The sequence below is a fragment of the Rhinopithecus bieti genome, unplaced genomic scaffold (genome assembly GCF_001698545.2).
Source record: "Rhinopithecus bieti isolate Rb0 unplaced genomic scaffold, ASM169854v2 scaffold_947, whole genome shotgun sequence".
NCBI classification, from domain to species: Eukaryota; Metazoa; Chordata; class Mammalia; order Primates; family Cercopithecidae; genus Rhinopithecus; species Rhinopithecus bieti.
Genome location: NW_016803664.1, coordinates 4,226,549 through 4,250,426, shown reverse-complemented (window position 1 = coordinate 4,250,426; position 23,878 = coordinate 4,226,549). Strand labels below are relative to the sequence as shown.

General features: G+C 39.9%; 1 protein-coding gene across 7 annotated transcripts in view; it reads right to left on the bottom strand.

Annotated features, from left to right (window-relative positions):
- HECTD4 (HECT domain E3 ubiquitin protein ligase 4) overlaps positions 1–23,878 on the bottom strand; it is a 229,395-nt gene that overhangs the window by 173,103 nt on the left and 32,414 nt on the right. Inside the window, exon 1 of one of the 7 annotated variants that reach the window (XM_017847157.1) lies at positions 3,428–3,445. The exons of the other annotated variants lie outside the window; for them this stretch is intronic. The gene's annotated coding sequence lies outside the window, so the exon portion shown is untranslated. Of the gene's footprint in view, positions 1–3,427; positions 3,446–23,878 lie in introns of those variants that run through there. 7 annotated transcript variants of the gene reach the window in all.

The following is a 23,878-nucleotide window of genomic DNA, read 5'->3' as shown; positions in this document are numbered from 1 at the left end:
TAAATTATTTATATTAAATAAAAAATCATTAAATTAAATTAAATCAGTATATTAAATAAAAATCATTAAAAACAAAATAAAAAGCAGTATCAAAATTGCATTTGCCCTCTAGGAGTCTGTAAAACACACTTGTTCAATTTTGAAATTAGTGTTTGTGATAATAGAAACATGGATGTTATTTTTTCTCTGTTTAAAAAACAACAGACTAATGACAAGTTACATTGTTTATACAGAAGAAATGCTTAGAACTTCTGAGTTTCAAAAGACAAAAAAAAGAAAAGTAGTCATAACTAGCACTGATAACTTTTCACACACAAACGCTATCTTTAAATAACTGGTAGTCAAACAAATGGTGACACAAGTACCATAGGAAATGCTTTCCTTATATCAGTTCACTAGTCCCATCTGCTGTACTTTGGCAGCAGTTAATTTCAAATAACGTAGAGCTGATTATGTTCCTGGTTAGGATGGAAGACAGGATGGTAAATGGGAAAGACCCTGCAGATATTGGAAACTATCAATGAACGATAAAACCTTTCAATTTCCAAAAGGAAACGATGCTTAAAACTCAGGGTCACTCAGGCTCTAAGCAGATGAATTATATTACTATACTCCCCAGTATGGGACATTAACCAATTCAATTCCTTATATGAACCTGTCAGCACAAAAGGAATTTATACTTGGATTATTTCAAAGGAGATCCACTGGCTAGACTCACAACCTCAATGTAAAACCTTTTTTTTTTTTTTTTTTTGAAACAGGGTCTTGCCCTGTCATCCAGGTCAGAGTGCAGTGGTGCAGTCTTGGCTTACTGCAACCTCCACCGCCGGGGCTCAAGTGATCCTCCCACCTCAGCCTCCTGGGTAGCTGGGACTACAGGCGCGTACCGCTATGCCTAGCTAATTTTTAAATTTTTTTAGAGGTGGGGTTTCACCATGTTGTCTAGGCTGATCTCAAACTCCTGGGGCTCAAGTGATCCTCCTGCCTTAGCCTTCCAAAGTGCTGGGATTACAGGCGTGAGTCACCATGCCCTGCCAATACAAAACTTAAAAGTAAACGCAGAATACTGAAACCCTCTCAAATGTCAGAATAGATGCTTAAACCTTTCTACAGATTTCTTTTCTACCATTTTTCACAAAATGAAGACAGCAATCATAACCAAATTGAATTGCATGTTGCAATCAACAAAGACTTGAAAGCTCTCATGCGAGCCAAGTAAGTAAATCATGACGGGAGGGTGGAATTCTCTCTTACTAAAGCCCAAATCCAGGGTGGATCACTTATCAATTAAATTAGACCCTGAAGTTGCATGACCTTATCCAACTTGGAAATATGTGTTTATTCAAACTCACTTTCAACATCTCCTATTTGTAAAAAGGGTCTTAAACCTAACTGATAATGACGATATTAAATTCCACACTTTAATTCATGAGTTTTAGCCTCTAACTGGATGCCAAAACTGAAATGGACTTTGACTTCTTGCTAGATTTTTTTAGTTTTGGCTAAGCCCTGCAAAACTATCTCCAGCATATGGTGACTTTCCCAGATCTTCATATAACTCCTGGTGACAGCAGGATTGTCAGAATTGTGAGGACTCCAATACATAAGAAATTACTGTTCAAATTCTTTTACCATGAAAGTTCCATCTTGTTGTGGCCCCTGCCCAGTTTTGATCTTTTGTGCTGTCCCTTTGACCAGGGTTCTATTTTTCCATTCTCCCTGCTCTTGTTGCCTGAATGCCTACCCGACTCAGTATAAATCCTACCTTTCAAAATTCAGCTCTACTCCATCAAGACCTACTTTGAGAAACTCTGACTTCCTCTCTCTCCTCCCCTTTCCAAAACAGTTTCTCTGAGTTTTCACAGTACTGTATACATACTTCTTATCAAAAGGTCAGCTACAAACTATAAGGAAAAGTGTTTTAGCTGTTTTAATAAGAATGTATTGATTTGTTTGGGGTTTGTTTGTTTGTTTTTTGTTTTTTTGAGACAGAGTCTCGCTCTGTTGCCCAGGCTAGAGTGCAGTGGTGCAATCTCGGCTCATTGCAATCTCTGCCTCCTGGGTTCAAGCAATTCTTGTGCCTCAGCCTCCCAGTAGCTGGGATTGCAGACATCCACCACCACATAGGGTTAATTTCTGTATTTTTGGTAGAAACAGGGTTTCACCATGATGGCCAGGCTGGTCTCGAATTCCTGCCCTGAAGACATCCGTCCACCGTGGCGTCCCAAAGTGCTGGAATTACAGGCATGAGCCACCACACTTGGCCTATTGATTTGTTTTTAATAAATGGTATCTACAAAGGAAGTATAGTGAGTGATGTACAGAGTGGTTCTTGGAAGTTGATCTGAGGCATCAAATCTATATCTAAAATTTTCTCCATGTTACAAAATCAGTTTTTCGTCAACATAAAATCTTGACGAAATAAATACAGATCATATACCTATGCTTAGCGATTAACAGAATAGAATTTGGAGGTTGGGTACAGTGGCTCATGCCTATAATCCCAATACTTGGAAAGGCCTAGGTGGTAGCATCGATTGCTTGAGCCCCGGAGTTTGAGACAAATCTGGGCAACACAGTGAGACCCCATCTCTACTTTTTTTAATAAAAATATTTTTAAAAAATCAAAAATTTGGAGGACTGGCCAGGCGCAGTGGCTTATGCCTGTAATCCCGGCACTTTGGGAGGCTGAAGCAGGCAGATCACCTGAGGTCAGGAGATCGAGACCGGCCTGATGAACACAGTGAAACCCCATCTCTATTAAAAATACAAAAATTAGCCGGGCTTGGTGGTGGGTGCCTGTAATCCCAGCTACTTGGGACGCTGAGGCAGGAGAATCCCTTGAACCTGGGAGGCAGAGGTTGCGGTGGGAGGTTGCAGTGAGCTGAGATCGCACCACTGCACTCCAGCCTGGGCGACAGAGCAATACTTTGTCTCAAAAAAAAAAAAAAAAAAGGAAGATGTAGGACTAAACTCTTCAAAATGGTTGGAATACTATTGTTGTACATTTTATTATTAGGAGTATTTAGAGAAAGAAGCTATTTCCACAAAATTTCTACAGACTAACTTTGTTAGTTGCTTGAATTACATGCTTAATGTAAAGACTAATATAGTGCAACATATTCACCAAATGTTTGGCATAAATATATTAAGAAAATCACTGTTAACAATTTTTAATACAAAACTAAAATAAATTAAAAAAGGAAATTATACAGCTCTGATACGTGTAACACTTACCACACTCCACTATGATGTTATTTATTTACAGTTTGCCTTCCCTTTCAACTGTGAGCCCCAAAAGGGGGAGACCATGTCATACTCATATTTGTGTCCTCAGAGCTGAGCACAGTGTCTTGCACATAAATGTTTGATAAATTAATGAATGAGAAGATAAATAAATTCCAAGAATAATCCTCTTAGGACTTACACCTGGTTTCCACTGTACATCTGAGTAATCCTCTCCCACTTGGACTCATTTTACTTTTGCCTTCTGGAATGATGGAAAATAATCCTCTCTCTTCCACATAAGAACCTTTTAATTAAATGAAGAAAATACATGTGGTGAGGGGGAGGGGACATCAGAATATGATTTAGAGCAGCTGTTCTCAACCCTGGCTGAATATTAGAATTGCTTTGACAGCTTTTAAACAAGAGTAGTGAGTTGGTCCCACCCCAGTCTGGTTACCTCCGAATATCTGAGGATGGGGTCTAGGCATTGGTTTTTTTGGTTTTGGTTTGGTTTGTTTTTTCTGAGATGGAGTCTCTCACTCTGTCACCCACGCTGAAGTGCAGTGGCGTGATCTCGACTCATGCAACTGCTGCCTCCCGGATTCAAGTGATTCTCATACCTTAATCTCCCTAGTAGCCAGGACTACAGGCACGTGCCACCACGCCCAGCTATTTTTTGGATTTTTAGTAAAGACAGGGTTTCACCATGTTGGCCAGGATGGTCTCGAACTCCTGACCTCAGGTGATCCTCCCGCCTCAGCCTCCCAAAGTGCTGGGATTACAGGTGTGAGCCACCACACCCAGTCCAGCATCAGTTTTTAAATCCCACAGGTGAATCCAATGTGCAGCCAAGATTTCAAACCACTGAGTTGGGGGAACTAGGTTCTATGCCAGCCTCTGCAAAGAACTCTCCCTCCCCTTAGGCATTTTACTTCAGCTCTCTCAATCTGTATTTCTGCATCTATAAAATGAGGGTAGCACCTCCCTTCATCTTACACAGTTGTTAAAATCTAAGGATATCATGTACAGGCAATGCTCTGAAAAAGTTGAAACTGCTAAATAATTGTTATGACATTAAAGATACTATTTCCATGTTTTAGACCAGATCACCAATAAGAAAGACAATTTTTCCTGATGGTCATAGAACAAAGACCTGACTAGACAAAAGCTGGGAGAGTCAGGGGTGGCATAAACGAAGTTTGAATTAAACACAAGCTTCACTTGAGCCAACACTGTTTTCAAAAGCTACTGCAATCTTAAAATGCATCAGTAGAATTCCAGTGTCAGGGACAAGGGAGGTAATAATCCCATTTATATTCTGCAATGGTCAAACTATAACTGAAATATCCTGTTCAGATCCGAGTACCTCATTTTAAGAAGTCATTAAGAGACTGGAGTGTGTACAGAAGAAGATGATTTGACTAATCTGGAAATCATGTCACATGAGAAATGGTTAAGGAACCGGGGGTGCGTGGCCTACAAAAGAGACGGGTGGGAAGGGGGAGCTGTCTTCCTAAGACTGAAGGGCTGTCATGTGGAAGAGGAAGACCTATTCTCTATTATACCAGAAGCAGAAATAGGAAGTTCCTGGTATGCACAAAGCATAATAAAGAACTTTGATAATATGTCACTCAAACAGTGTGCATCAAAATCCCTGGATGTGCTTACTTTATATAAAGATTCCTGGGGCAGGGCGCAGTGGCTCACGCCTATAATCCCAGCATTTTCAGGGGCTGAGGTAGGCAGATCACCTAAGGTCGGGAGTTTGAGACCAGCCTGGCCAACATGGTGAAACCCCATCTCTACTAAAAATACAAAAATTAGCCAGTCCGGGTGGCATGAGCCTGTAATCCCAGCTACTGGGGAGGCTGAGGCAGGAGAATCCATCGCTTGAAGCCAGGAGGTGGAGGTTGCAGTGAGCCAAGATCGCACCACTGCACTCCAGCCTAGGCAACAGAGTAAGACTCTGTTGCAAAAAAAAAAAAGATTCCTGGAATCCATTTCTAAAGATTTTTCCAGAGGTCTAGGATATTACCCTGGAATCTGCATTTAAGCAAGCTCCTTGGGTGACTTTAAGGACTCCCTTTATAAAAAAATAATATAATATTTATTAAAGGTTTGTTGTAACATAATTCACATACCATAAAATTCATCCACCTAAAATATAATTCAATGGCCTTTAGTATAATACATTCACATTTCAGAACATTTTCATCACACACCCCCACCCTACCGCAAAAAAACAAAACCCTGAACCCATTAGCAGTCACTCTCCATTTTCCCCAAATCTCCCAGTCCCTAATCTATTTTCTATCTTTATAGATTTGCCTATTCTTTACATTTCATATAAATGGAATCACATTATGTGGGGTCTTTTGTAATTGGTCTCTTTCTCTTAGTATACTGTTTTCAAGGGTCATCCATATTTTAACATGTGTCAATATTTCATTCCTTTTATTGCTGAATAAAATTCTATCGTACAGCTAGATCACATTTTATTTATCCATTCATCAGTTGATGGACATTTTAATTTTAATTGTTTTCATTTTTTGGCTATTATGAATAATGCTGCTATGAACATTCATTCACAGGTTATATAGACATGTTTCCATTCCCCTTGTGTAAATACCTAAAAATGGAATAGCTGAGTCATATGTTAACTCTGTTTACCAGCTAGAGGAAATGATAGACTGTTTTCCTAGATGGCTGCACCATTTTACATTCCCACCAGCAACGTATGAGGATTCTAATTTCTCCACATCATTGGTGCCACTTGTTACTATGTATTTCTGATTATAGTCATCCTAGTGGGTGTGAAGTAGCATCTTCATGTAGTTTTAACTTGCATTTCTCTAATGGGTAATAACGCTGAGCATCACATCTTTTAATGGGTTTACTGGCTATTTGTATATCTTCTTTAGAAAAAAATTATCCTTTTTGAGAAACCATGATATTGCCAGATTAGTATGGACAATAGAGGCCAGACATGGTGGTTCATGCCTGTAATTCCAGCACTTTGGGAGGCCAAGGAGGGAGGACTGCTTGAGCCCATGAGTTCAAGACCGGGGCAACAGAGCAAAATCCCTGTGTCTATTAAACAAACAAACAAAAAAAAAGCACAATAATGCAAGGGACAGAAACACGTCAAATGTTTAAATCCACAAGTTCGTACTGTTACAAAAAGGAAAATTATCATTGGAGGATGTTGGCAAACCAATTCATTATTTTGAAAATTGCTTAATATAAGCAGAAATTTATCCTGATTTCTCATATGTATTCTACAGCTAGGTAAGCAAATGGCTGATGAGAGAAAACGTCACTTTAAATAAGTGGGGCCAGGTGCAGTGGCTCATGTCCATAATCCCAGCACTTTGGGACGCCAAGGTGGGTGGATCACCTGAGGTCAGGAGTTCAATACCAGTCTGGCCAACATGGTGAAACCCCATCTCTACTAAAAAACACAAAAATTAGCTGGGTGTGGTGGTGCGTTTCTGTGGTCCCAGGCACTAGGGAGGCTGAGGCAGGAGAATCGGTTGAATTGGGGTGGTGGAGGTTGCAGTGGGCCGAGATCATACCACTGCACTCCAGCCCGGGCGACAGAGCTAGACTCCATCTTAAATAAATAAATAAATAAATAAACTGGGAGAAAATCTTCATGATCTATACATCTGACAAAGGACTAATATCCAGAATCTACAATGAACTCAAACAAATTAGCAAGAAGAAAAAAAACAATCCCATCAAAAAAGGGACTATGGACATGAATAGACAATTCTCAAAAGAAGATACACAAATGGCCAACAAACCTATGAAAAATGCTCAACATCACTAATGATCAGGGAAATGCAAATCAAAACCACAATGCCATACCACCTTACTCCTGTAAGAATGGCCATAATTGGCTGGGCGTGGTGGCTCACGCCTGTAATCCCAGCACTTTGGGAGGCCAAGGTGGGCAGATCACGAGGTCAGGAGCTCAAGACCAGCCTGGTCAACACAGTAACCCCCGTCTCTACTAAAAGTAAAAAAAAAAAAAAAAAAAAAATTAGCCAGGCATGGTGGTGGGTGCCTGTAATTCCAGCTACTTGAGAGGCTGAGACAGAATTGCTTGAACCTGGGAGGCAGAGGTTGCAGTGAACAGAGATCCCGCCATTGCAGTCCAGCTTGGGTGACAAGAGCAAAATTCCATCTCAAAAAAAAAAAAAAAAAAAAAAAAATTGGCTGGGCACAGTGGCTCATGCCTGTAATCCCAGCACTTTGGAAGGGCAAGGTGGGTGGATCACCTGAGGTCAGGAGTTCAAGACCAGCCTGGCCAACACAGCAAAACCCAGTCTCTACTAAAAATACAAAAATTAGCCAGGCATGGTGGCACAGGCTTGTAATTCCAGCTACTCGGGAGGCTGAGGCAGGAGAATCGCTTGAACCCAGGAGATGGAGGATGTAGTGAGCCAAGATCGCGCTACTGCACTGCAGCCTGGGCAATAGGGTAAGACTCCGTCTCAAAAAACAAAACTAAACAAACAAACAAAAAAATCAACCAATCTCAGTGTGTGTGCCTTATTTAGACTCTGATTCAAAGAGCCGTTTTAAAAAATTAGCACAATTAGGCTGGGTGCGGTGGCTCACGCCTGTGGGAGGCCGAGGGGGGTGGATCACAAGGTCAGGAGATCGAGACCATACTGGCTAACATGGTGAAACCCCGTCTCTACTAAAGATACAAAAAATTAGCCGGGTGTGATGGCGGGCACCTGTAGTCCCAGCTACTTGGGAGGCTGAGGCAGAAGAATGGCGTGAAGCCAGGAGGCGGAGCTTGCGGTGAGCAGAGATCACCACTGCACTCCAGCCTGGTCCACAGAGCAAGACTTCGCCTCAAAAAAAAAAAAAATTAGCACAATTATAAAACAATCGGAAATTTGAACACTGCCAATATATTTAATTATATTAAATAATTATTAATTTTAAAAGATACGATTGTGGTTGTTTTAAAAGAAGTACTCATCTTTCGATATATACTTAAATATTTATAGATAACATGTAATGGATTTACTTCAAAGTAATATGGGAATAACGTGGGAAAGACAGAAGTAGGTAGAAGTACAATTGAAATAAGATTAGCCACGAGCTGATAATTGTCAAACTTGCTGATGGGTACATAAGGGTTTATTATGTGACCTCACCTACTCTTACATATTTTTATAATTTTCCAACTTTGTTATAATAAGTTTTTTAACAAAAGCTTGTCAAAGACAAAATAGGGTATATTGAATGATTATGATCACTGGCTGTGATCAAGAAGAAACTGGTAGCCTTTTATGATAGTTCTTGTAATGTAAATGACATACAAGAATTTTTTTTCCAATGCTAGGAAGCTATTAAAATCAGCAGCCTTTTAAAATAGGCCTAGCTAAATCACTTCAAATTCACCACTTAGTTTTGCAGATAGAAACTTTGAGACTCAAAACTGTTTATAAACAACTAATATTAATTCAGTTTTCTCAGAAGTAAATATATTTGTTTAAATGACTTACCTCTAAGGCACACAAATTAATCAAATGAGAAAATGCACTTAAAACTTTTAAGTGGCAAATGCAATTCACCTCTAAGGTCCAAATACTGTTAGTATGAGCAATATTTTTATTATCGAATGATATACTTCATGAGACAAGGGGGAAATACATTTTCTGGGATTAACAACTAACATCTGTTCCCTCAAAATAAATGCACAAATATACTATCTAATTGAGCAGAAAGGTTAGAGTTATCAGAAAGAGAGAAACAGAAAAAAACACTCTTACCGATCTATGTTTAACCAAAAAAGATTTTGTATGATGGCATAGAGTAAAACTACAAATAAAGAAAACAAACAAAGGAGTATGCCAATTCACGTAATGAGTACCAACGAACCCCTGGATTATTTTCTAGAGAGAAGAAAGAATATGTCCAGAATATATTAACTGGTTGATGGATGAGGCAAGTGAAATAATAGTTATAATGCATTATCTACAATATACGCATAAACTTAACCAAATCCCTCAACTTCATTACTATAGTATTCAACACTACAGTATTAACAGTTTTACTTTCTTATTAATGTACTCCATTATTTCTTGTTTTTGCATTCCAAACTAAATTTTTTAAAATTTGCACTAGTTTTACAGAATTGCTTAGTAAAAATCTCCTGCTGGAAAATGTTGACAAGAATGTGGAGCGATTCTTTGACACTCCTGGTAGAAATAGAAATTGGTGCAAAAACCTCGGAAATCAATGTGGCATTATCCAATTACGCTGAAAATGCATTATATTAGTTTCCTGCGCCTACTTTAACAAATTACCACGAATTTTGTGGCTTAAAACAACAGATATTTCTTCTCTCACAGTTCTGGAGGCTAGAAGTATGAAATCGGTATCACTGGGCTGAAATCGAAGTGTGGCCAGGGCTGCACTCCCTCCAGGGGCTCTAGGAAAGAATTCGTTTCTTGCTTCTTCCAGCTTCTAGTGGTTGCCAGCATTCCCTGGCTTGTGGCTGCATTAACTTTAATCTCTTCTTTGTGTAATCTCTTCCTGCCTCTCTCTTGTGCAGACACTTATGATGGCATTTAAATACTGATGATTCCACATCAAGACCCTTTCTCCATATGTGTTTGGCCATTCTTGCACTGCTATAAATAAATACCTGAGGCCGGGTGCAGTGGCTCACACCTGTAATTCTAACACTTTGGGAGGCTGAGGTGGGCAGATCACTTGAGGCCAGGAATTCGAGACCAGCCTGGCCAACATGGTGAAACCCCATCTCTACTAAAAATACAAAAATTAGCTAGACGTGGTGGTGCGGTGCCTGTAGTCCCAGCTACTCAGGAGGCTGAGGCGGAGAATCGCTTGAACCCAGGAGGCGCATGTTGGAGTGGGCCAAGATCACACCACTATACTCTAGCCTGGGTGACAGAGTAAGACTCTACCTCAAAAAAAAAAAGAAAAGAAAAGAAAGAGAAAAATGAAATACCTGAGACTCAGTAATTTATACAGAAAAGAGGTTTAATTGGCTCACAGTTCTGCAGGCTGTACAGAAAGCATGGTGCCAGCATCTGCTTGGCTTCTGGGGAGGCCTTAGGGAGCTTTTACTTGTGGAGGAAGGTGAAGTGGGAGCAGACATCTCTCAGATGGCAAAGTGGAAGCAAGAGAAAGTTAGGAGGAGGTGCCACATACTTTTAAAAAACCAAATCTTCTAAGAACTCACTCACCAGTGAGGACAGCACCAAGAATACGCCCCTATAACCCAAACACCTCCCATCAGGCCCAACCCCCAACACTGGGGATTACAACTCAACATGAGATGTGGTGGGGACATATATTCAAACTACATCATCATATAGGATAATATTTACAGGTTGCAGGGACTAGCCTACGATCCATCAATCCACTCCTAGGTAATTCCCTATAGAAAGTCTTGTATATGAACACCAGATGACAAGAACAAGAATATTCATAGCAACACTGTTTATAATATCAAAAAGTGGAAACAACCCAAATATCCACCAACAGGAGAATGGGTACACTATGCCACAGTTATATAATCCAAAATTATGCAACAGTGAAAATAAATGAAGCATAGTGACACATATCAACACAGAAGAATCATATAACACATGCAGGGTCCAGGAAAATGCAAGTCCCAAAAAAATATACATGACATACTACATTTATATAATAAAGTCTTAAAATATACAAAACTAAAATAAGCCCTATATTGTTTAGGGCTATATGCATCATATGATAAAATAATAAAAGCAAAAGAAAAACAAAATTCAGAAGGGCAGTTTCCTATGTGGAAGAGAGGGAGAGTTGGTCTTGTACAGCTGAGCAGGAGCTTTAAAGGTACTAGTAAGGGTCTGTATCAATGGATGGTAGGATCACAGGAAAACAAGGGGTGTGTGTGTGTGTGTTTGTATGTGTGTATATTTAAAAGGGCTACCCAAAAGATAGAGATACACAAACATGCATATTCACATCCACTCAGACCTTTTAAATACAGACAGTCCCTGACTTATGATGTGATTACATCTAGATAAATCTTTCGTAAGTGGAAAAATATAAACTGAAAACACTTTCAGCTGGGCATGGTGGCTCACGCCTATAATCCCAGCACTCTGGGGGCCGAGGCGGGTGGATCACCTAAGGTCAGGAGTTTGAGACCAGCCTGGCCAACATGGTGAAACCCTGTCTCTGCAAAATATACAAAAATTAGCCGGGCATGGTGGCACACACCTGTAATCCTAGCTACTCAGGAAGCTGAGGCAGGAGAATTGCTTGAACTTGGGAGGCAATGGTTGCAGTGAACCAAGATTGCACCACTGCACTCCAGCCTGGGTGACAGAGTGAGACTTAAAAAAAAAAAAAAGAAAGAAAAGACACTTTCAACTTACAGTATTTTCAATTTATGATGGGGTTTTCAGGATGTAATTCATCATAAGTCAAAGAACATCTGTATATAATTAATAATAAAAAATTATAATTCCTATTGGTTATTATTCTAGTACTGGAAAGCAGACTAAGATCACCATCCCCACTGCTGATAAGCATGAAATGGTTTCTCTAGAGATGTGGCTCTATCACTGTATAATGAAAGTATTCCCAGTGCAAGGTGTGATAAGCCCAAGTGCTTCACATTTTTAGGAAGTATGAGCTGATGCACAAGCCACACTTGGGGTGATGCTGCAATCAGCTCTGCCCTTCTGAATTTTGTTTTTCTTTTGCTTTTATTATTTTATCAGAGCTATTGCTTGTCTGAGGGACACTAAAGCCTAGACCAGGGGCTCTCCCATTAAGGTGGGAGGGAGAAACTGTCTTCCAGGTGGCATCTGGCAAGGTCTAGAGATATTTTTGGTTGTCTCAAGGACAGAGAAGCTAGTGGCATCTAGTGGGTAGCATCCAGGGATGCTGCTAACATCCTACAATGCACAGGACAGCCCCATAGCAAAGAATGATCTGGTTCAAAATGTCAATAGTACTGAGGATGAGAACGCCTGGTCTATAGTGACCCCTCGATAGAGTGTGTGCAGTAAGGCTAACTATTGCCATCTGACATTAAGTACAACAATACAATCTGTCATAAAAGATATAGAAAGCCCCTGTTTGCAAAATTTATCAATCCTCAGAATTGTATACAGGAATGATTATATTCATATGCTGAATTTGATAAATTTTACATATGATTATTAGATACCAAAAGGATTCTGATAGATTGCATGCTCATCAAGGGTGGGGATTTACATTCATTCATCTTTATACTTTCTGCATTAAACTCTCAATGTGTCTCGAATTGTTCCTCCTGAAATAAGGCACAGAACACAACACCTGGCACATGGTAAGCACTCAATAACATTTACTAATATTATTTTTTAAAATATTTTTCAAATTAACTTTAGACTCTTGTCAGTATAGCTTACAGCTTTGTCTATTTTGTTCACCAATGTATCCCAAGCACCAGAGAACCTGGCACATAATACAGCAAACTACAGAAGGAGCAACAGACACAATAAGGCACCACTTCCGAATGCACTCCCAGGTCAGCATTTCTATTTGAGACTTCTGACCCTTCATCTTTTTTTAAGATGAGAGGCATTAACCTGTGCCTCTAAACCTGTGGTTTGTAACTGTTGGGCTGAATGTGAATATGCACCCAGTGACTACTCAATAAAAATTCCCAATAACTATGGCTGCCCTAAGTCCCTCTAAGAAACATGAGAAATGTTACCTATTTTATGCCACTGAATCTTACCCTTCCTGTCAATTCCTGCTCACAGCTGTGCCTAACTAATTAAAACTCCCTGGAAACCTCGTCTATCGCTTTACTGGTTATTTCTTCTGCTACATGAAAAGACTCCACTTTAGAATTCAAATCCATCTGTCTCCCTCAGTCTGCAAAGAACAAATGTTCAGAAAAACTAACCAACTAGCTAAAATTAAATGTACCTTTCCCAGCTAAGACTTAATATGTGTTGGGGGCAGGGAGCAAGGAATCTAAGGATAAACCACTAAAAAAGAAGATAAAACAAAGCTTAACCATATTAGATAGTACATAGATAGTCATTCAACTCCCATCTTAGCAGACCAGGGACAAATCCAGAAATTCTTGGTTGAAATGGATTTATATCCAAAGGCAAAATTTTTTGGTGAACCTAATATATGTCAAACATTGCTCACCCAAAATAATATGACTCTAGACCCCAAAGGTTTGCTCATCCATTTTCCTCTCATTTGGACCTCAGAGAGCCTAAATTGGCTCATAACCTATAGCTTCACTTTTTGATATATGAAATTATTTATTTTTGAAGACTAACTATTTTCATCTGACATTAAGTACAACAACACAATCTCTCACAAAAGGATTTATTGTTGAACTACTGGACCTACCCCATGGTCAGAAAAACACTAAAGGCTGGGCATGGTGGCTCATACCTGTAATCCTAACACTTTGGGAGGCCAAAGCAAGAGGATTGCTTGAGCCTGGGAGTTCAAAACCAGCCTGATCAACACAGCAAGACCCTGTTCTCAACAAAAAAAATTAAAAATTAGCCAGTTGTGGTAGTGCCTGCCTGTAGTCCTACCTGCTCAGGAGGCTGAGGTGGGATGATTGCTTGAGCCTAGCAGTTTGAGGCTGCAGTGAGGAATGACTGTACCACTGCACTCCAGCCTGGGTGACAGAGTAAGACCCTGTCTATTTAAACACAAACAAACAACAACAACAGCAAAACAATAAGAAATGTAATCTAGTTTTTATGACCTTTCTTTGGAACCTATAACTTCAAACTTCTAAGAGTTGTATCAATTATTAAAGTAAAATATATAAAATTACCTGATCTTAATGCTGCTTTTACTATCGCATCTGAGTTATAGTTTTGCCTAGAACTAATTATAGGATGAATACACGAAAATATTCTACAACACTGAAAAAAACTCTAATGCAAAATGGATTTTAAGCAAGAAGTTGCCTCTGTGCGATTTGATTAAATTTTTGCTGCCAAAACCACGTATGCCAAATTATACCATGTTATATCTATCTTCTGTGATGTCACAAGACATCTAAAGTTCAACTTCTCTTTCCAATATGATTTTTTACCAAAGGAATCCTTTCCCTAGTAAGCACTGTAACAGTTAAAATGAAGCATAAATCACAATCTCTCACAACCAAAAAATTTTACATCTTAGAAAGTTCCTTCAAAAACATTGTAATTTATTACACTGATGCACTTGTAATTTACAACACTCTGTAACACTCAGAGGTTACTAATAAAATGCAACAAGGTTCCTTCTTTCATGTTCAAAATCATATAACTGTACAATTTTAGAATTTCACAAAAACTCCAAAGCTACAGCAAAATCACCTCCAAAGACATGTCAAATCTTTTTTTTTATTACACTGGAAATCTGCTGTACCAAATATAACAGAAAATAAATGTACAAGACTTAGGCTTAAAAATAATTTTGTGCCGGGCGCGGTGGCTCACGCCTGTAATCCCAGCACTTTGGGAGGCCGAGGCGGGCGGATCACGAGGTCAGGAGATCAAGACCATCCTGGCTAACACGGTGAAACCCCATCTCTACTACCAAAAATACAAAAACTTAGCCGGGCGTGGTGGTGCGTGCCTGTAGTCCCTGCTACTCGGAGGCTAAGCCAGGAGAATGGCGTGAACCCAGGAGGCGGAGCTTGCAGTGAGCCGAGACGGTGCCACTGCACTCCAGCCTGGGCGACAAAGCGAGACTCCGTCTCAAAAAACAAACAAACAAACAAAAATTTTTGTTACATATTGTAAAAGGTTTAACCTGCATCCTTGATGTCCCAGAGCACACAGGTAGCATTCTTTCAAAACTATACTTCAAATTCTTTGACATTCTATTTCTTTGAACTCTATCTCTAAATAAATTAATTAAACAGCAGGTTCCAAATGCAATTCAACAAGCTTTATGTATGACATGGCTTCTGATGTACAAAGCAGTAATATGCACTGCAAGGATTAAAAAACATTTGAAGGTACAAAAATATTGAACACTGTTTGTATTAGAGAAAAAACTGAGGCTGTGCATGGTGGCTCAGGTCTGTAATCCCAGCACTTTGGGAGGCCAGGGAGGGAGGATCACTTGAGGTGAGGAGTTTGAGACTAGACTGGGCAACACAGCAAGACCCCACCTCTACAAAAAAAATTAAAATTAGCTGGGCGTGATGGTACACGCCTGTAGTCTTAGCTACATGAAAGGCTGAGGTGGGAGGATTTCTTGAGGCCAGGAATACATAGCTACAGTGAGCTATGATCACGCCACTATACTGCAGCCTGGGCAACAGAGAGAGAGACCCCATCTCTTGGGAAAAAGAAAAAAAAAAGTGAAATCAACCTAAAATATTTACCAACAGGAGATGGGCTAAATCACCTGTGAGGAAGTTAAAAAATAATGAGGCTGAATGATATACATGTGAATAAAGCTGAGGCCAGATATTGAGTGAAAAAAACAAGTTGCAAAAACATGCATATAACAACATTGATTTTTTAAAAAGACAATACTGTATGAATAGCTCCGATGGGTAGCATCTTCAGGTTTTGTGACTAACCAAGCTAAGAGTTGAGATGAACTTGCCTGGAGGAAGCCAACTTCCTGGAGGAAGCCAACTAAGGCAGGGAGGATAATGGGATGGCTTTTGAATAGGGCTTAATGTGAATCCTAACTCTCTATCTACAAGGCTCCCTAAAGCAAGTCTGTAGATCATTTAACAATTTTTAGTAATCAATTTTGATTTCCATTCATTTAAAACTGTAAGGGGCAACCTTTAGAATTTTAACTCCAACTACTTCCCACCCTTAATGGCTTCAAGGAGAAAAATCAACAACTACAGAAATATCCTAGAATGTCCTGTTTTAGCAAAACACTAAAGCTGAAAACCAAAAACTGCAGGGGTGTTATAACTGGTCCTCCGGTTTCTGTAACAATTCAGATGAGTGTCAAGAATAAAGAACACGGCCTGGTAAACTGCAACACTATAAGAAACTAAGCAAGCCATCCAACACTTTTGTTCAAAATACAAACTCCAAAACTAGCTTAACTCAGAGCTCACAAAAAGCTCAACAGGGCAGAGGCACATATGTATGAATACAGAAGAGGGTAGACTTGGGGGAAGATGGCAGTAGGTCTCTGGACTGTCTTGAGTTTTTCCTATCACATATAAAATGTTTGGATTAAGAAAAAAATCAGGGCCAGGTACGGTAGCTCATGCCTGTAATCCCAGCACTTTGGGAGCCCGAGGCAGGTGGATCACCTGAGGTCAGGAGTTCAAGACCAGCCTGACCAACATGGTGAAACCCTGTCTCTATTAAAAATATAAAATAAGCCAGGCGTGGTGGCGCATGCCTATAATCCCAGCTATTTGGGAGGCTGAGGCAGGAGGCTGCTTAAACCCGGGAGGTAGAGGTTGCAGTGAGCTGAGATCATGCCATTGCACTCCAGCCTGGGCAACAAGAGTGAAACTCCGTCCCCACAAAAAAAAGAAAGAGAAGAAAAGGAAAAATCAGGCTGGGTACAGTGGTGCATGCCTGTCCCAGCACTTTGGGAAGCCAAGGTAAGAGGATCACATGAGCCCAGGATTTCAAGATTAGCCTGCCTAGTATAGTAAGACTCTATCTTTTAAAAATTGCCAAAAAATAGTAGGGTGTGATGGCATGCACCTGTGGTCCCAGCTACTCAGGCGGCTGAGGCAGGAGGATCACTTGAGCCCAGGAGGTTGAGGCTGCAGTAAGCCATGCTGGCCCTGCTGCACACTCCAACCTGGGAGACAGAGCAAGACCCTGTCCACCACCAAAAAAAGAAGAAAAGAGTGTGATGGAAGAACAAGGTCAGAAGAAGAAAAAAGAAGAAAAAAATCAGGGCAATGAAATGATATGAAAACAATAAACAAGACTCTAACTCCTGTCTATAAAAACAAACAAAACAACCAACCAAACAAGCAAATCTTAATAGTATAAGAAACACAAAAGTAAATACCAGAATAAGCAATTAGAGGAAAATTAGTTTACAAGAGAAAATTAACTATATATTAATTATATGATGGCATTTGTTACAGAGACTGGAAGTAAATTCATGAAATAGTGAGGTTCGAATAATTTATATTTTCTTCTTTTTGCTTTTTCAAATTTTGTCAGGTGAGTATGTATGGCTTTTGTAGGTGCTATTTTAGAAAGAACAGAAAGCAAACATTGATCTTTCCTGAATGTTCTGGAGCTATGGCTCAAGAACTCATAGGAAGTCCTGGTAGTTAGGAGCATCATTTACCAAATGTTTATGATGTGTTGGATTAAGAAGCTTCCATTCACTACAGTCCTTAACCTGGAAAACCACAGCATCAGGTAGCTAAGGAGTGCAACTGTCCCCATTTCACAGGTAAGAAAACTGAGGGTTTAGAAGGTTAACCCACTGGCCAAGGTTACCTCACTTGTAATTGGTGAACTAGAATTAAAAGGAAGTCTCTAAACTCAGAGCCCACTTTGTGAACCACACTACCTGTGTTTCTCACACATACCTGATAAGAATCACCTTGAGCACTGGTGAAAAAATCATATTCCCCCTATGCCTTCCACCAGAGATCCTAGGAATCTGCATGCTTAACAGACATTCCAGAAACTCTTTTCTCTGTCTCCTTTTGTTTCCTTTTCTTTCCCTCCCCTCAGATCACTCTGGTACGTACCAGCAATTCTTATCAAGTGCAGCTTGAGAAACTCTGCCCACCCTCTACTGCCACTCAAACTTTTTATTTAGGATGAAGCCTATTACTACACTGGCTCTCATTGCAGGATGAGCTATTTAAATGCCAGATACTGGACTCCGAAACAAGCACAAACAAAACCTAGACAATCTATGGTTGAAGCTACTCTTGGCTTTCCAGAGAGAGAGAAATGGTCACCTTATAACATAAATCAGGAAAGATTTTTGTGTTGAGGCTGCCATAGTTCTTGAATTTCTCCAGCCCCGACAGTTGCTCTGAGAGTCATATTTTCCCCAGCCAGAACTCAGTGGTGGGGAAAGGAGCAGGGCAGTATGTTGAGTGACCACCCTATTTGATTGCTCTCCTTTTTTAAAATATGATAAAAAGAGACAGAATTTCACATTCCTAAATAAGAGCTTTCCTAGCTCTTAATTGAAACAGGTTATCAGTTATTTGGATTAGCATTTCATATGTCCATATATACTGGAAATGGTGGTGCCCAAGGCAAACTGGAGAAATCACGTCCCTCCTAAAGGCATTCAAAGCATATTTTAAAACCTCTGCACATCAAACAAAATCTATCTGTGAGTTGAATCTGGCCTTCTAACTACAGTTTGCAATTCCTCTGGCTTCAATTTTTCATGTTTCTTTTTTCATAAATGTATACATTTATCATATAAAATATATATTTATATATCTCAGGAAGGAGGAGCAAATGTTGAATAAAAAATATCTGATGATAAGTTGGTGTCTGTCAAGCAGGCTCTTTGAAAAAGGAGACTCAGCCAGGCACGGTGGCTCACGTCTGTAATCCCAGGACTTTCGGAGGCCGAGGTGAGTGGATCACTTGAAGCCAGGAATTCAAGACCAGCCTGGCCAACGTGGCAAAAATCCATCTCTACTAAAAATACAAAAATTAGCTGGGTGTGGGAATAGTAGCACACTTGTAATCCCAGCTACTTGGGAAGCTGAGGCATAAGAATCACTTGCAACCCAGGAGGCAGAGGTTGCAGTGAGCCAAGATTGCACCACAGCACTTCAGACTGGGAGACAGAGACCCTGTCTCAAAAACACAAAAAAAAAGAAAGAAAAGAAAATGGAGACTCCAGAATTGGGAAGAACTTAGCGATTGAAATACAAATCCAGGGAAACTTAAGGAATTTACTTGCACTTCAATTACCTAATTTAACCATCAATATGCAAATATCATACATCAGAACCCTAATGGAGCTATGATTCACAACCTTTCTTTTATTCCAACATAGCTGAGAGAGACATCACACTGTGGTTTCCTAAAGCCGAGATGCTTAGGGCAGAAGGAGAGGGGGGCCCCACGGCAGGTGGTAAGAACTGCTGATTTAGAACATAAGGACAGTATGTTGGCCCAAGCTGTGCCTGCTCTCATGCCAATTGCTTGCCAGATGAACTGTACACACATTCCATTTATATGGATGACGTGTAACAGGACGATATACAGAATTCCGTGCTTGAGCTTTTTCAGGCTGTCACTTCATGGGCTCTGCCTCTATCTTTGCCCCAGGCTTGGTTCACTTCTGAGTCTGGACAGGCCATAGAGATCTACCATAAAATAGCAGAAGACCATGAACTTTTATAATTTGAACATTTTAAAGACCAAGCGTTCTAATTGCAGGTGGAAAACTTAAAATCTTTTAAATTTAATTAAATCGCTGCAGCACAGAGAAAAGTTATGGTTGATATTAAGAAATAAGCTAGATTAACACAAGAGTAGTTCTACAAGGGAATGCATTAGGAGGAGCATATACTTTATCTGGGTAACCCTAGAATCTTTCTATTTCTATAAGCGACCTCTCAAGCAAGAGGTAAGAAACCAATCAATTTCATAGTTGAGAGAACTAAGCCTCACCAAACAGACTCTACTACGCCCTTGAAATAGGTTTTAGAATGCTCCCGAACGTTGTATCAAACGGAACTATGGATGGAAAACTTAAAACTTATATTCACTAAAATATTATGTGGAGCATAATCCTATTTTTATAAAAAATGTGGGCCACGAGCTCATGCCTATAATCCCAGAACTTTGGAAGTCTAGGCAGATGAATCGCTTGAGGCCAAGAATTTGAGACCAGCCTAGCAACATAGCTAGACCCTGTCTCCATAAAAAAAATTAAAAGATGAGCCAGACACAGTAGTGTGTACATATAGTCCCACCTCCCTGGGATTGCTTGAGCCCAGGTATTCAAGGTTGCAGTGAGCTATGATCACACCACCACAGTCTAGCTAGCTTGAGCAACAAAGTGAAACCCCCTATCTTTTGGGGGGAAAAAAGTGCATACTAGCAAGAAATGAAAAAAAATATAAATAAATAAATAAAAGTGCATGCTAGGCTTTATATATAAACCTATGTATGTATATATACTAAGCATTTATATATTTAGAGACAGGAAGAGGAGGAGCAGGTTCAAAATCTTAACAGTGGAGGAATTATGGTTGATTTTCATCTTTTTTTGTTATCTTTATTTTCTACGTTGTTTACAATAAACACAGATTGCCTTTGAATGAGGAAGGATATGATATCCTGGAAAAATAATTAAAATATAACATTAGGTGCTACAAAACAAAATAAAATATTTTACTACTTTTAGAAATATTATGCATAAAGAGGCCGGGTGCAGTGGCTCACGCCTATAATCCCAACACTTTAGGAGGCCAAGGCGGGCGGATCATGAGGTCAGGAGTTCGAGACCAGCCTGGCCAACATGGTAAAACCCCATCTCTACTAAAAATACAAAATCTTGGCTGGGTATGGTAACACGCGCCTGTAGTCCCAGCTACTCAGGAGGCTGAAGCAGAAGAATCGCTTGAACCCAGGAGTCAGAGGTTGAGTGAACAGAGATCGCGCCACTGCACTCTAACCTGGGCGACAGAGCAAGACTCCGTCTCAAAAAAAGAAAAAAGAAAGAAAGAAAGAAGAAAAAGAAAAGAAATATTATGCATAAATAAACCTAGAAGAAAATACGGCCAAATCAACATTTAAAATTTTTGTTGCATGTTATTTCCTTATCAAGTTACTTCCCAGTGAAGAGTCTAATTGGCAAAGATAAGGCATGCTCCTGGGGAAGAAGTCAGATGAAAACATTTAGTTTTGCTTCCCTCTTGTTATATGAATCTCAATCTCATGCTGAGAACAGATGGCAAAAAAAAAAAAAAAATTGGCACAGAGCACAGCTACGGCAGTACAAATATGGTGGTCAGCAGGAAATACATTATTCTTAATTTCAACCTTTTCCTGGAAACAGTGCCTGGAGTGTTACGGAGTAAAATGGGTGAACAGGTGTAGGAGGATTTTATTTTGGGCAAGGGCTGAAGGCAAAGGAGAAAAATTAGTTTGATTTAAGGAGCCTACTTAATTCTAGAAAAGAAATAAAACAGACTGGGAATACTTTGAATAATTTTATATTTCTGTAAATGTTTATATTTTTTGGAAAGGCTATCAATAATATGATATTTTTTTTTCTTTTTCTTTTTTTTGAGAGAGGGCCTCACTCTGTTGCCCATGCTGGAGTGCAGTGGCATGAACACAGCTCCCTGCAGTCCCAAACTCCTGGACTCAAGTGATCTTCCTGTCTCATCCTCCCATGGAGCTGGACCCATAGGCGTGCACCACCATGCCTGGCTAATTAATTTATTTTATTGTAGAGATGGGGTCTTGCCACGTTGCCTAGCCTCATCTCCTGGGCTCAAGTCATCTCCTGCCTTGGTCTCCCAAAGTGCTGGGATTACAGGCATGAGCCACCACACCCAGCCATACGATACTTTTTATTTAGATACCAAATGTCTTCTTAGAACTCTAAACTCAAAATAAACGTGCCATTCTCATGATATGCTAAAAGGAGGTAATAATCATTTCTGGGGAAACGGCATGTGTTATCAGAAATAATAATATTTTGCATAACTTCTCTTGCTTTGGCTTCACTGATTTTTAGAGCAGCATCGTCAGGTTCTCATAAGCTTTTAAGTATTCTAATAGAGACCCAAGAATCTGCTTCTGAGAGGTTTAAAGGACCCATGTTGTTTTTCTCTATTAAAGATATGTACTAGTGCTACACATGAAACCAATGAAGTCAAAAAGGCCCTCCCCAGTCTGTCAGTATATTTTTATCTAACAAGTTTTAGTGTTCTTGGATGAATTCATTTTTCTAATCTTCAAAGAATCAAATATCTTTATAGTGTCCCTCAAGTGAGTAAGACTTTATTTCATTATAAGAAAAAATAATACAATTTTAAAAGCTTAAGGTTGCCAGCAAGACACACCCTCAAGGTTCATTCTCCACATACGGCTTGCTCTGATTTACGGTGCCAGTACTTTTGGCCATGCAACACACTACCCTTTGTTCTCCTGGTTACTGGTCTCAGTGACAGGGCTAGGTCAACTATTTTGGCTAATATGGCTAGCTCAGTAGATTAGAACCAAATATAAGTGTGGCTCAATTTAAATTAAGGGCCTATTAGTCTCCCTAAGAAAGAGCTTAATTCCATGTCAGAAATCTACTGGAGTGTGAATGGCAGCATACATCATCACCTTCATTCAAAATGTGTGGTCAGCTTGGTCACTGGCTACCTCATTTCGTATTCTACAGAGGAGGACATCAGTTTGGTTGGGTAAGGGTTTATTTCCCGTATCTTGCAGATCTGAAGATCTGTACCTAGCTTTCTGTGTAGGTATATCAAATAGCCCCTGCACTCCCTGCCTGACTTGCTTTATTAATGTTTTCAAATAATTCAAATCTCTTGCTTCCAAGTAGAAGCTTACTGTAAGATGAGCAGTCCCTGTGCATGAAGGAGACAAGGAGACCAGCCTCATGATAGTGTCAGAAGTGGTGGTTTGGCACTATCATCTCTAACCAAATGTGCAGGGCAGGGCAGGTTTGCATCTGCCAGGACACAGATAAGGGAGTACGGCTGGCCTTCCTTCTCCTATCTCAAAATATGGCTTATAACAGCATGGACATCTTCTCTAGGTAACCAATTTAAATAATCTTTTAATAGTAGAAAACCAGGCCGGTGGTTTAAGAAACAAGTCTGTGTAAGCAAGTATTCCAACAAAGACAAATCTATAAATTTCCAGGTCTGTCTATAAACTATTCATAGTGGTTAGATAAATATCATGCTTTAATAAATATAAATTTCTAGGCAAGGGGTAAAAGTGAAATTTAGTGTGTTCAGTTGTCTTCTTGCATTAAAGCTATAGATAAATCATGGAAGATCACAAATGACTATTTTTACTTTTTTTAATGCTACACTGACTGACATAAAGATTTTACTACCAAGGATGGCATGAGTACCTACTTAGTAACATAGCTGAATAGATAAAATTACTGTTTAAAAGGCAAAAATTCTTACCCAAAGTATCTCAGTCATCTCAGTCACTAATCTTTCTGTTACTCAGTTTCTTAGTCTTAAAACAAAGACAGAATGAATATGGCCTATGTCCCTTCACTTTCCTATTTTGGTGTTTTCATTCAATTTAACAGATATTCAGCAAAACTACCACACTATGCGTAGCGAGAAGGCTGAGGAGCTCTCATATAAATGCATGTGCAGTTATAGGGAAACTAATAACTTTTCCTATTAAGAAGCTTTTGCGGCCGGGTGCGGTGGCTCAAGCCTGTAATCCCAGCACTTTGGGAGGCCGAGACGGGCGGATCACGAGGTCAGGAGATCGAGACCATCCTGGCTAACACGGTGAAACCCCGTCTCTACTAAAAATACAAAAAAATTAGCCGGGCGAGGTGGCGGGCGCCTGTAGTCCCAGCTACTCCGGAGGCTGAGACAGGAGAATGGCATAAACCCGGGAGGCGGAGCTTGCAGTGAGCTGAGATCTGGCCACTGCACTCCAGTCTGGGCCACAGAGCAAGACTCTGCCTC